A 14880-nucleotide genomic window follows, 5' to 3' on the forward strand; every position below is an offset into this window, starting at 1 on the left:
TCCAACTTTTAATTGGATTTTATAGATGCGGTTTTCACTTCTCGAGACTTTCATGAGGAATTTTCCATCTCTATCTCGTATGGTTAGGAAGTCACCTCGCATCCAGATGTTACAACAAGATATAGTAGATTGTCTTAAGCAGATCACAACACTTCTAAGTGATGGAATATAGTAAATATCTTTCATCAATTTTTGCTCACTATTTTGTCCTTTAAACAAAATTGATTCGTTTCCTTTTGGGAAAACTACAATAAAGTCCCTAAGTATTGCCCGTATAATCGATTTAGCCCTTATATATATCTTTTTTGCAATTTAGTCCTAAATACCTGTAAACGTAATCAAAACAAGATATTTAATAGGTTAGCCGGTATCTAACTGATGTGGCAGCTTACGTGGAAGTCATCATGTTAAATAACATCCTACGTGCCATTTAAGAGGGCTAAATCATTGAATCGAGCTCGTCTTCTTCAATCTCCAGTCAAAGGAGCGAACGATTAGGGCAAATTGGCAATAGGAAATCGATGTCGAGTTCGTCAAGCACCAACATCAGAATGTGCTATTGTGGAGATAGGGTTGGAATGTGGACATCATGGACTCAAAAGAATCCAGGTCGGAGGTTTTTTGGTTGCCCAAATTACATGGTATAGAATCTTCAAAACTCACTCAAATTCTTCTAATCCTCTAAATTTCCCATTTTTCTATGTTAAAAACATGCATCTTGCTATGTTATGTAGGATGAAGAGAAGGACTGTGGGTATTTTCGTTGGATTGACCCACCACTATTGAATAAGTGGTATAAAGAAAGAATGTATGAGTTAGGAGCTGTTGCTAATGGGGGTGTAGCTATTCCTTTTAATAACCCTGTTAATGAAGGTGAAATACCTGTTGATGGCCCTATTGCCCCTGTGAATGTTGATGTCCCTATTGCCCCTGCGAATGCTCTTGAACCTGATAATCAAATTGCAATGTGTGACAATACACATGTGCCTAGTAATGAATTTGGATTCTGCAAGTGGATGATGGTTTGTTTTGTTTGTTTCATTGTAGGGATGATGTATGGTTAGTTTAGTGTAAGTTGTAGGGTATTATGGTATGGTAGGGATGATGTAATCTTTTGGTTTGTTATCATGATGTAATAGATAAATGTTGTTGTGGATCATGTAATGTTTCGGTTAATGAAATGGCAATATGTTATTATGGTTTGCATAAATGGTGTACACTAGACAAATATAACCATGATTTAACAATTGGTGTTGAATTTGGGACTAAAATGATCACCATTGACAACAAACCAATAAAGCTCCAAATTTGGGACACAGTTTGTCTCCTTCTTTTCTTCTATACCTTATTCTCTTGTTACATTTATTATAAAAAGAAATCTTAAAAAAATCTCTTCTTTTTTCTTTATATATTTGTTAGGCTGGTCAAGAATCATTTAGATCAATAACAAGATCTTACTACAGAGGTGTTGCTGGTGCCCTTCTTGGTTTGCATAAATGGTGTACACTTGACAAATATAACCATATTAAGGGCATTCACAATGTTTCAATGTGGCTAAAATAATTAAACAACAAACTCCAATATGTCATTACCAACCATGTTAAGGGCATTCACAATGTTTCAATGTGGCTAAAATAATTAAACAACAAACTCCAATATGTCATTACCAACCATGTTAAGGGCATTCACTATGTTTCAATGTGTTTACAAAAGATGTACAAAATATGGTTATCAGTAATTTAAGGGCATTCACAAAAGATATACAAAAGTAGCATTCAAAAAAGAGGCACAAAAGTAGCATTCACAAAATATGTACCAAAATACCCTTACTACCCTTAACACCCTAACAGTCTAATCCAACTCCAATGCTGAATTTGAAGAAGTCCCAACACATCCCATCTTCTTCAGCTTGGTTTTAACAATCCTCTCAGAGGGCCTTCTTTTTTTCACAATCCTAAGGTGTATTGGTAATTCATGGGTGTCATTAATGCCTTCTTCTTCTTCCTCACTTTCTGGTTGTGTCTCAGGGATAATTTCTTCAGCCCCATCTTGTGTCTCAGTCTGAGGTGGATACTCCTCTTCCTATAAAACATCAAGCAATTAATAACATAAATAAATGTAAACATTAAGGTAATATAGAGGGTTTACCATAGACATAGGAAGAACTTGTTCAATAGTGTCATTGTAATCATTGAGTTGTTTCATATGTGAATCTGTCAGATTAAGTGACTTTTTAATTTCTTCAGTTGAATACCCTGATAGTTTCAAATCTTGCATTGCCTTCCATAAATGGACTAAATATTTTTCAGGAATAGTGTCATCCTCAACTTCAGCCACTCCACCACCTTCAACTTCAGCCACTCCACCACCTTCAATTCCAACAGATGTCTTACTGCCCCTACCACCTCTTTTACTACCCCTACCACCTCTCTTACTACCCTTACCACCTCTGTTAGCCACTACATCACCTGTGTTACCCACTGCACCACCTCTGTTACCCCCTCTACCACCTCTACTACCCCTTGCACCACCTCTACTACCTCTGACACCACCTCTTACACCACCTCTAGTCCAATGACTGATATTAGGATCCAATCTTGGTCTACCCATTTTTTTCTTGGGTTTGGGTTCTGGTGTGACCTTGGGATTCTTACAGGATGCCTTGTTATGACCCCTTTGAAGACAATTTTTGCATTGGACAGTCCTTCCTTTTCCTGTAACCTTCATCTTATTTTGGGAGTATTTGTCTTGAGATTCAGTGGCATGCCTCTTTCTTTTCAGAGTTGGTCTCCCTGGCATTCTTCTAGCTAAAGGGGTAGAGGCTTTATGTATGATGTTCTAGGCCATAAATTTCTACCATTCACATGTAGTATATTGTTTGCATATATGGCCTTGAACCTGTCCACATGAAACCACTAACTTATGAAATGAACAAGATCTTGTCCAGTGAATAATATTGCACACTGTGCATGTACACATGGAATTCATGAGATATCCCAAAGCCTACAGCTGCACACTCTGCTTTGTAAGTTAACCACGTACCCTTCTAATCCATTCCTGGCTTCAAAAATAGATGGTCCACTTGGATTCACATTCCAATTCCTATAATGGCATTACTAAATGAAATCATAACAATGAAATTAGAATAATGATAACAAGGAACAATAAAAATGCTAAGACAAACCTCAAATCCTCTCTAAACTTGTTCATTTTTTTGATAGCAGCTGGACAAACCACTGATTCCCACTTTTCTGCCTTTTGTAACATATGGTAGAACCTATCCATCATGTACAACCTAATTTCTTCAAACATTGCTAGAAGGGGTTTCTTTCTAGCATCCAATATGATGGCGTTGAAGCACTCTGCAATGCCATTTTCAACTGCCTCACATGCTACATCAGTCCTAAAAAATGCCCTGCACCATGTGTGAGGATCTCTTGCGATCAAATGTTCATAAGCATTTGGATTAACCTCTTTTATATCATCCATTTTCCTGAGAAATTCACTCTCTACAGTTGATAAGGAAGCTGCCCAGAACATATTATTGAACTCCACTCCAGAATAGGTCTTCCTAAAGTTAGCATATATGTGTCTTGCACACTGTCTATGCTCCACATTTGGTAGGACTTCTTTGGTTGCTTCAAGCAATCCCTACAATTTAATGAATACATAAACATATAAGATGATGTTAAGGAAAAATCATAAATATGCAAAGAAATTACAAACCTTATGTTGATCAGAAATTACAGTAAACCCTCCTCCATCTAGCAGATTAAGATCCTCTGTGAGCAGTTCCAAAAACCATTTCCAATTAGCTTTGTTTTCAATGTCAACAACTGCCCAAGCAATTGGATAAACTTGGTTGTTTGCATCCCTCCCTATTGCTGTGAGTAATTCTCCTTTACATGTCCCTTTCAAGAAAGATCCATCTAGACCAATTACCCTACGGCACCCTATTTTCCAACCTTCCTTGATTGCTTTAAAACACAAATACATCCTGTGAAAGTATGTTGTTTGATCTGGATTTACAGTGACACCAACTTGGACAGTGCTACCAGGATTTGACCTTAGTAACTCATGGCAATAGTCCCACACCCTAGCATAATGTTCTGTAAGTTTACCATCTATAATGGTCATTGCTCTACACCTTGTTCTGTAAGCCTTAGACCAAGATACACCACAATGAAATTTGGTCCTAATTATTGATTGCATCTCCTTACACTTCAAGTTAGGTTTCATTATCAACTCCTTCAAAAAGTGTCTTGCTAGCCATCTGGGACTCAGTAAATTTGAAATATTGAAATTTCTAACACATTTGTGCTCATCGACTAAGGTTTTAATCTGAAAAGACCTTTCTTGAGTCATCCAGGAAGCATGAACTCTGAATGGGCAGGGTTGAGACTTCATCTTAGAACCACATTTGGCAGTTAATCTCACAGTGTCACACTTCGCAAATTTAATGTTATACCCTGACTTAATAGCATAATTAGTGAGACATTGTTGCAACTGATGTGGTGATTCATACCTTTCACCAAGAAGGGGCTTCATCTTATTCCACTTAACTGATGGGTCGTGAATGGGGAAGCCTGCACCAACCGCATCTCCCAAATCAAGATCATTAGCCCCTGCTGTGTCATCGATTTCCTCTTCTGAACCAAACCCTTCTTCATCTTCATCAACTAAGTCATTGTCTTCATCGGCTTCATTATCTTCATAATCAGAACTGAAGTTAAGGAAAGCATCCTTGCATCTCTCTTTACCCTGTGTCTTGAAATCATCTTCTTCCATTTCCACATCTATGTGCTCAGTATCGAGCACCTCGTCATCATCTTCGCATTCTTCAGAGTCGTATTCTTCAGATGACTCATGGCGAACTTCTTCTGATTCGACAACCATTGGGTTTTACCTTCGTTTCTCTCAGTAAAACCTTACTTCCTTCGTGTATCACTCTGTAAAAACCCTATCTTTTTCTCTCAATCGATTTACCAGACGTCGAATGCAGTGGAAATAGAAGGGTAAAACTCACTTGTACACGTAAGGTGCCACATGCGCAAAACACCGGTGGGATACCGGCTAACCTATTAAATATCTCGTTTTGATTACGTTTACAGGTATTTAGGACTAAATTGCAAATATATATATATATATATATATATATATATATATATATATATATAAGGGCTAAATCGATTATACGGGCAATACTTAGGGACTTTATTGTAGTTTTCCCTTTCCTTTTATACCAACGCATGACCCATCTCCAAATCTTACCCTTCTATTTATGTGTTCATTTAATTCTAATAAGTATGAGTAATTGTCGGTTATATGATTACTAGCACCATTATCTAAGTACCAGAATTTGTCTTCATCGGAGCAAGGTTCGACCTTTGGAGGGATGTATTTGTCTTTATTCAAGAACATCGTTTCTTAAACTGTATTCATCATAAAAAAATGTTCATTCTTCATGGTTCATATCTCCTTGCATCTCTTTAAGGTTTGCTTCCTAGTTTTTGTTGGGTTATATGCATAACATCAATCCTATGGTGTACATGCAACCCTAATTGCTTTGATCTAGGTTTTTCTAAGTAAACATACAACATTTAATACCAAAGCAATAAAACCTAATTGACTAGCATACAAATCTGAAAAAAAATCAGATATGAATAGGGTTAGGAATATTACCTTGATTGTTATGTAGCAATAACAATCACAAACCTTCTTGATCTTGACTTCTGAAAGCATAGTGCCCCAAGTGTTGCACCTCTAATGGAGTCACAAACACCATTAGCAACAAGGATGAACAAAAGAGAGAAAGGAGAGGCACCAAAAACGTCCAAGATACTCTTAGGAATGCTTATCTGTGTTTATGGGAGCCTTAGGGGTCCTTATATAGTTGAGGCTACTAGAGTTTTCAACTTGGAAACCCTAATCCAGTTACTTACTCCTTAAGCAGCCCAAAGATCCTTCCAGAAGGCCCCTTGGATGATTTATATATGGACTCCCATATATAATTCGTCCATTGCTTCCTTATGGATCTTAAGCTTGACTCTGTAACTATCTTATAATTAAAGTATCAGTCTCCTTAATTTAATTAATATGTTTTGACCACAAAATCAATTCTAAATTAATTCTTGATCAATATTAATTAAACAATATGATTTCTCTTTTAATATATGATTCACATAATATATTAATAAATCATAATTATAGCTTTCAAAAGCCAAAAGGACCATGTTCATAATCGGGTCAAATACATATTAAAATAGTTATGGGCTTAGACAACTAATCCAACACTCTCTCACTTGGATAAGTTTAATAACTATTTTGCAAGTACAACTTCAGAACCTGATCAACAATCATAGCTTTCAAAAGCCACTGTCAACTCTGATCTTATCAGTAACGCATCCTTTAGATAAGGGATCATATATTCCTCCATTCTAGATATCGTATAGACATGATACATGGATTATAATCAATCTCTCAGTCTATGTATGTTTTCCCGATTTCCGATTTATGACGACTGACAATAAACTACAATTGAACACATCAACTTAGTCCCGGCTTGACCAAGCGCTTAGGGTGTCATCACTAAATCATCGAGGGGCCCACGGATATCGTTTTTATCCCACTTTGGGTAAAAGGAATGGATAAACTTCAACTCATAGGCTTGCTCTATTTACTCATCAAGTCACACACAACAATATGTTTTATAACACCAAGTTACCGGTGCGTTTACATATTATCAATGAGCAACCGACTCGTAAACTGAAACTATATGTCTTCGTTTGAAGAATATAATATATTATCATCTCATTAATCACTCGTGATAAAATCCATGAAGCGATTCAAGTGAGCGTGGGTTTAATCCAATACTCAAATCTTATTTCCTAAGTACTCATGAACGTTGTAGCAGACTTTTGCAATGTCTAATACACTTTAGACAATCTACAAGCCAATTCATCACAGTCTTCTTTCACACCTACTTCTAAAGCATGAGCGACTGTGGATGGTTTGAATTATCTTATTATTGAGGATGTCAAAATATGCAAAATGAAACACAAGAATCATACTAATCCTATATGGCCCAAAACTTTTGACTATAAATAACACACATTTCTTTAATCACCATATTGATTACTTATTATGCATTGTATAATGTTTTGGATAATCAACTAATTACTTGAATTATAATAACAGTTGTTCCATGCTCCAAGCATGCACACTATGTTTACATATGGTCCTTACTTTTTGAAATAGATCAATTGAACACATTTCCAATGATACTCATTTCACAATTCCTAATCCTTATCACTAGTGTAAGAATACCAAATTCTTGCCACTATTAGAATATGCTAGATTCTTAAGTTCTATGCAACGATCCTTTCGTAATGTCATAGAGCCAAAGTCACCAAGACTTTGCCAATGAAATTACAAATTTCTCTATTGGATATTGTTACAAGACAATTACATAGATACAAAATCTCACATTCAAAGTACATTCCTTTGAACATCATTCTTGCATAAAATTTTCTAATCTAGACATAAATTCTTAACGTTTAACTCCCAATATGGAAACATTTCCATATTTGCCATATGAGAACTCATTCTAAATAGAGTCTTATCAATTCATAATAATGTCAATATGGTCTATCCATTACTATACTTCAAACTGTCCACAAGCGACCAATCCTTGGCAAACCTTAGATCGTCCATGACAGCTGGTTAATTATTTTAGTCAAATCCGGTTCCAGTTCTTTTTCCCTCTTAACGCCTTAGGCATTTGGAAAATTTAGAACACGAAAATATTATAACATATGCAATCAATCCTATACCCTAAGTGTATGGGACACGATTCATGAAAAACATGATACTTTACCAGTTTATTGTTATAATATTGTTATATATAGAATTTCCTTATGTTCAATCTTTTCAACATAACATATATATATATATATATATATATATATATATATATATATATATATATATATATATATATATATATATATATATATATCTTTTGACTAAATTTGATTAAAATTTCTTGATCCAAGCTTTTGGATTTTAAAATTAAATATAATATTCTCTTTCTTAATTATAGCAAAACAACTTTTCAACCCCTGCAACTTTGCAAAGTGAAACTTATGTTTTCTATATATAATATTGCTAACTTGCAACACTTAATAATAATCATGCTGCCACTAACATGATAATTATATCCATACCAACATAACATTTATGCTCCCACTAGCTTCGACACGTATTTATAAATCAGCTAACCTTCTAGAAAACAATACTTATTGACTTTCTTAACCATAGTTCATGCTTCTGATATGAGATGCTTTGATAAGACTTTATCTAAGCTTCTCAAAATCATACACCTTTCCTTAGATAGCTCATATGCGTGTCTAAACAATTTCAGCACTTATAGCAATACGTCTTAAATGTTTAAACTAATTTCCAAAACTCACAATTCGAACTATGAAGAGGGATGTCGTAATCATAATCAAATTTGAGAATGTAATTTACACAATCACTATCTCCTTAAAATCTTCCTAGTGAAAGCGTTTCCTAACAATCATTTTCATGAAATAGAGAAAATTTATGACACTTAGATTTTATGTTGTATGTGTTCCTATCCATGTGAATTTGTCATAACCATAATCATAAGACAAGGTTTGTGACAAATCCAAACTCATATGGACTAAACTTGTTCAATCTTTATTTCTTGTCACCTAACAGCATAAGGGTCTGCCATGTCTTCCAAGTAGCCAGACAGCTTACCCATACAGATCAATGAACTTTCATTGATCAAGGTGCATTGCCTGTATGCATTCAAATGAGAACTCTTAGAACTCACATGCATAGAAAACTCTACTGGAATGGCATAAAAACCAAGAATATGTCAACACGATAGGTTATAAACCTCAAAAATCATGTGCTAGTGATAAAAAACTAGGTTTACTATTAATTAGTTCTTGAAACTTTTCAAGACCATTTAGACTCCTACTAACCTCTTGACATATAAAATTCTCTTGTTAAGAACCATTTCCTGACAAACAAATACTCAAGAGTTAGTGTGGATTCTTATCAAGACAACACTTCACACAATTGGTCTAAGTCGGTCTTTGTCTTATCCAAGACATCACAACTTACCAATTTCAAATGTACAGGAATAAGAAAACCTTTCCTACTCCACACTCGATGAGTGTTTTAAACTTACTGAAGACGTATCACTCAATATCACAATCTCGGAGTACAATTCTAAGATTTGATTCTGGAACGAAGTATGATTCACCTTTTGATTTAACCACTTCAATAATTCCTTATTCATCTTCTTGACCATACTAGTTCACTAAAATTTACTTAGATGATCAATTGTGATATGGTTTCATAATCAATGAGACGATCATAAAACATGGTACAAAAGTAATATCCTAACTTTTCAAATTGGAGAAACTTTTATCTTTCTGCCCAATTGATTCTTCTTATTTATTCTGCCACTCATTGAAACTTTTCAATGATTCAGAATTACACATGATCTTGTAAGCATAACCACATTTACTAGACTTTTCGTAAATCATGACAAATAATTTTATTGTTATTTGTGGTGGACCTGACCAGTACACAACATTACGTACTAGATCTCCTAGTCTTGACTCACATACTTATGTGAACAAGTAATTAGCTTTAATTTCCTAAGTACCAAGATTTCTATACATCACATGACTCAAATCATATAATTCCAAGCTTCTGTCCAATTGAAACTTGGGCGATGGGAATCTATCCTTAGAAAATGACGACACTACCATAAATAACATAACTAAGAAGCACACCCACTTAATATTGTTTATAATAGAAACACACAAGTATCAATTTTCACAAATGACATTGTAAAGAGATATAAATAAGACAAAACTCAAATTTTATTTCATTTAAAAAAAGGTGTGGAAAACTTATCCTTACAACGCAAATTCAAATGAAATCTATGCTATTCATATTCCTAAGCAATTTATCATAACTCTAAGCAGCAGTTCAAAAATCCGATCATCGAATCATGCGATCAAAATCCATTTCTTCGCGATCAGACTCAGTTCACTTCTTCCTTTAAGCTTCATTTCTTTTCTTCGATCCTACAACACATCAAAACACAATCTTATCGTTTTTTAATTATTATTTTCGGAACTTTATTTACCTAAAAAAATAAAAAATAAATAAAAAAACTAAAAAAAAATTACCTTTTTTTAAAATACGTGAAATATTCTAATAGAATATTACACTGTACATTTCTAATATGGTTTTTAAAATGTTTAGAATATTCTACTAGATTTGCCAGATATGTAGAATATTCTAAATATTTTACTAAAATATGTAAAAAATGTATTTTATTTATTTATTTTTTTATTTTTTTTGGAACATATATATTCCGAAAATAATATTGGAAAAAAAAATTCAAAAATTTTCAATTATTTTGCATTTTAAAAATGTTTTTGTTTTATCTACTAAATGAGTGGTTATGATTGCGTCTCACGATTTCAAAAAATTAGACCGTCTCACATAAACCTAACCATATATATTTTGAAGAAAAGCCAATATTGGCTTGTAAATAGTTTCTCCGACAAGTGTTACTTAATAAATAGCGGGCTTATTTTTTTACAACAAAAATTAAATAGTATCGTCAATTTCATGATTATGAAAGTAGGAATACTTTTTTTTTCCAATTGATTAGAAAATTTTGGAAATTCAAAATATAAATGAAATTTCAGAGCTCTATATTAACTTTAGAATTCCAAGAGATTACAGCTATCATTTTTTTTTTTTTTGTTATTATACTAATATTCATAGCTCTATATATTAATTTGTGCTCCCACCCCCTCCTTGGAGGCAGCATGTATCTGCAAGGAGTTGAACAATGATAAACAAGTTAGAGTAATCATTAGAAAGATCACTCATCAATACTATTTTCATTAGTATTTGAAAAAATTATTAAAAGTATTGTTCATAAAGGTGAGGTTTGGTGATGGTGATGATGATATACACTAATCCACATGCGCCTTTGTGGTAGAAAGATGCTTTCTGAATTCAAAATAAGGATATTAAGGAAAGTTATAAAAAATTGATGGTAATTAGGAACTAATTAAATCCAAATGTCCACTGTTTAAGTTTTGGAAAAAATGAAATCCTTAGTTAGAACGGGATGTTTCGAAAGATCATTTCAGATTTCGTACAAGTAATATGTCAAATTTTTCATCGTGAATGTTTAAACTCGTTATTTTAATGTTTAAAAATTCAATCATCAGCATCTAACACCATTTTTTAATCCAAATGATCATTTGGATTAAATTAAATTATCCAGTGTTCAAGTTTTGGAAAAATGACATCTTTATTTGCAACGTGATGTTTTGAAGGATGTATCCGATTTCTGATAAGTAATATGTCACTATGGACAAGTAATATGTCAGTTTTTTTGGAACTGGACGTTTCGAAAGATCATTTCAAATTTCGGACAAGTAATATGTGAGTTTTTCCATCTTTCCATCGTGAATGCTTGAACTCGTTATTTTAATGTTTAAAAATTTAATCATCAACTTCAAACACTATTTTTTTAAGGGCAATCTTCATTAATGTCTCAATATTTTACCTTAATTTACGAAAAAAAATCTCAAATTAAAATTTGTTTACGGAAAAACATGAATTACCGGTAAAAATGACGATTTTACCATTTTTTTCAGGTTTACCGGTTTGATTACTTACGTGGTTCCATTAAAATTCAATTATTTTAACATAATTTACAAATAAGTCCCAAATTAAAATGAAGTGATGATTTAATCATTTTCTCCTTATAACATACATTTTATCGGTTTTATTATTGACTTAGACGCCTAGGCGTCATTATATGAGCTAATGATATGAATATAATGAGTTATATAATGCTACGTGGGAAATAGGCCAATAAGATGGATATGCTAAGTTACATAAGATTAGATAAATAATTTGTCTCTTTTGTGCTCTACTGGTCGGGAAGACTTGAGTCGTGTCTTTCTTTTTGTGAGGTGGTGGTTCCTATGTGAAATTTTATCTCGAAATGGCTACCCTCCCCCTTCCGATAAACATAGTCAAGTTAATGTCTTGGGTCGATAGATTTTCTAATGAAGATGAAGAGGAAAGATATATAAGGTATGATAATAACCACAATTTGGATGTTATCTTATATAATAATAACCACAATTTGGATGTTACGGCGATTCACAAATAATATGATTGTTAAGAGGTTCAAGCTACAAGTGAATTTGTTTGTTGAGAAGATTATTCTTTATTATTAGGTAAAAATCGGTTTACTACACACGTGTGATAAATTAAAATAACATTTATAATAACAAAAATATACTAATTAATCATAAATTTGATACACTTCTTAAGTCTAAATCATAAATTTATAAAAGACATATTTATATAAGACCGTCCGGTATATCCAAGATGAAGGCTTCCGTAATCTAGCTAGTCACAAGCTACGATAGCGCACACCATCACTGTGCCTCGTTGTGGTTCGTAGTCGTGGTGGTTCGTGTTGGGGAGGATGGAGGAGGACGACCAATCAAGTTTCTCTTCTCCTCTCTTCTTCTCTCTTCTTTTCTTCTTCTCTCTTGCAAACCAGGAAGGTTGACTTTAACCAGGACTGTGACTTTGACCAAGAGTTGACCAGTTTGACTTCAAAGGGTATTTTGGTAATTTGGGCTCTGATAGTTATGGTTTCAATGAAGTTTTAGGCGGTGGTGTTCGTGGCGGTGATCGGGAGTTTTGATCTCATCTCTTTAGTTCGGCATTTGCAAGGTGAGTTATCCTCACTATACTCAAGGGTCTAAGGCACCAAGGTTGACCCTTTGATTTGTATTTAAGATATTTACGTTTGTGACATGATAGATCAGTATCCTGGTAGATTGGATGTGGTTATGCTTAGTGACCTATAGTTAGGTCTGACTGTCTGTATGCTGGTAAGAGATTACTTGTTATATGTGCACTTGGTTGATTGGTAGAGGAGGGTATTCCATCCCAAGGAGGATAGGGCCCTAGTATGTTGTCTCTATATATTGTTATATGGTTATCCAATAGGTGAACATGTTTGATAGTAGGTCCGCATTCCAACCCGATGGTTGTGGGCCAAGAGTATTCCATCCCGGTAGGATGATTAGACTCATAGTAGGTGGACATTCCAACCTAATGGTTGTGGTCCAGGAGTATTCCATCCCGGTAGGATGATTGGACTCATAGTAGGTGGGCGTTCCAATCTGATGGCTGAGGGCCTGGGGTATTCCATCCTGATGGATGATTGGACCCATAATAGTTATTGTATGTGTAGGAGTGTGGGCATTCCAACCCAATGGTTGTGGGCTGAGAGTATTCCATCCCGAGGATGATTGGACTCGTAGTATATTGTTATTCCAACCCAATGGTTGAGGGCCAGGGGTATTCTAACCCGATGGTTGAATGGACCCATAGTATGCTGTTCATTTCTTTATATGTATGGTTGTATGTGTATGGGTATTTTAGGGGTAACTCACTAAGCTTTCGGGCTTACAGCTTTCAGTTATTGTTTCAGGTACATCAGGAGATCGTGGCAAGGCAAAGGCGTGATCATACCGCTCCTCATTTTTATGATGTTGTTTCTGGGATACTCTGATAATATAATATTTGGAAACCTTTTGTAATAACTAATGGAACATGGATTGTTTTTGAAAAGTTTAAATTGGTTGGAAATTTTTGGATGTTACATGTATTAGTAACCAAACACGTTGCTAATATCGACCACCATATCCTCTAAAACAAGTCGACCCACTTGCGTTTACACTGGGATGGCAGCCCCACACCCAAGGGTCAATCCCCTTCGAAATTCGACTCTCAAACCAACACCATCTTAATGAGCACCTAGATCTGATACAAAGTGTTGGATTTAAAAGTGAAAGTCCTTCAAACACCAGTACAGCAAGAACATGGAAGAAAGATACAAAACAGAGGAAAATAAAAAAACAAGGGATACTTTCTTAGTACCTAAGACTTTTCTTATTTAATCAAATCCAAGTTGTAAATACATCTTAAGAAGAAATGTAGGTACCATATTTATACTAAAACATAATCAATTTGACTTTAAAACAAAAACTAGAAACAAAATTAACAAAAGGAAACTTTCAACTTTACCCCTAGAACCAATGTTGTTTTGAGACTCCATTTCATCAAACCGATTAACCTAATATCAGACACATTTACTATATGCAACAGATACAATATAGTATATTGTTAATAATAGTGAACTTAACTTAGATAGAAGTAAACCAATGAAAAATTACTAAACCAATGAAAATTTACTACCAAGTGAGGTTATTGTACATTGAGTTGGATTCATCAGCAAAGCTATCAGGCTAACTTCCTACAATTTGCATTATACCAACCTATAAATTGGAAAAAACAACTGTTTAGTCTTCAAATTGCGATGCAATTAGTTTATACAGACCTTTGTACTTTGAAGACCATTATAAAACGTTCATCAAGAGAGGATACACATTTGGGTCATAGCAACCCACAAAGAAATTATTCCATGTTAGATACAATACATATATACATATTTCATGAGAGGTATAAAGAAAGAGGAATGTACAAAAACTTTTTAGGAAGGCTAGTAAAAATAGAAATTTGGAGTAACCTTATAACCCTTGTGCAGCCTCCCCCTCAATTGCAAAATACCGATAAATATATAGCTTGGACGGTTCGATCTCTCTTTGGAAAAAACATATTAAACATGGAATCAACATTTAAGAAGATTTATTAAAATAATATTTGAGTTTTGAAGCCAAAAAAAATTCGTACCAAAGATCTAGGCACCAAGAA

At 34.1% G+C, this 14880-nt stretch overlaps 1 long non-coding RNA gene across 1 annotated transcript; it reads left to right on the forward strand.

Annotated features, from left to right (window-relative positions):
• The first annotated feature begins 598 nt into the window (after window positions 1–598).
• On the forward strand, window positions 599–1210 carry LOC145006172 (uncharacterized). The gene is made up of 2 exons (XR_013662823.1): window positions 599–641; window positions 735–1210. It is a non-coding gene; the product is annotated as an uncharacterized LOC145006172 (long non-coding RNA).
• Window positions 1211–14880: the final 13670 nt, after the last annotated feature.

This window comes from Lactuca saligna, chromosome 7 (assembly GCF_052625555.1).
Source record: "Lactuca saligna cultivar CGN05327 chromosome 7, ASM5262555v1, whole genome shotgun sequence".
Taxonomy (NCBI): Eukaryota; Viridiplantae; Streptophyta; class Magnoliopsida; order Asterales; family Asteraceae; genus Lactuca; species Lactuca saligna.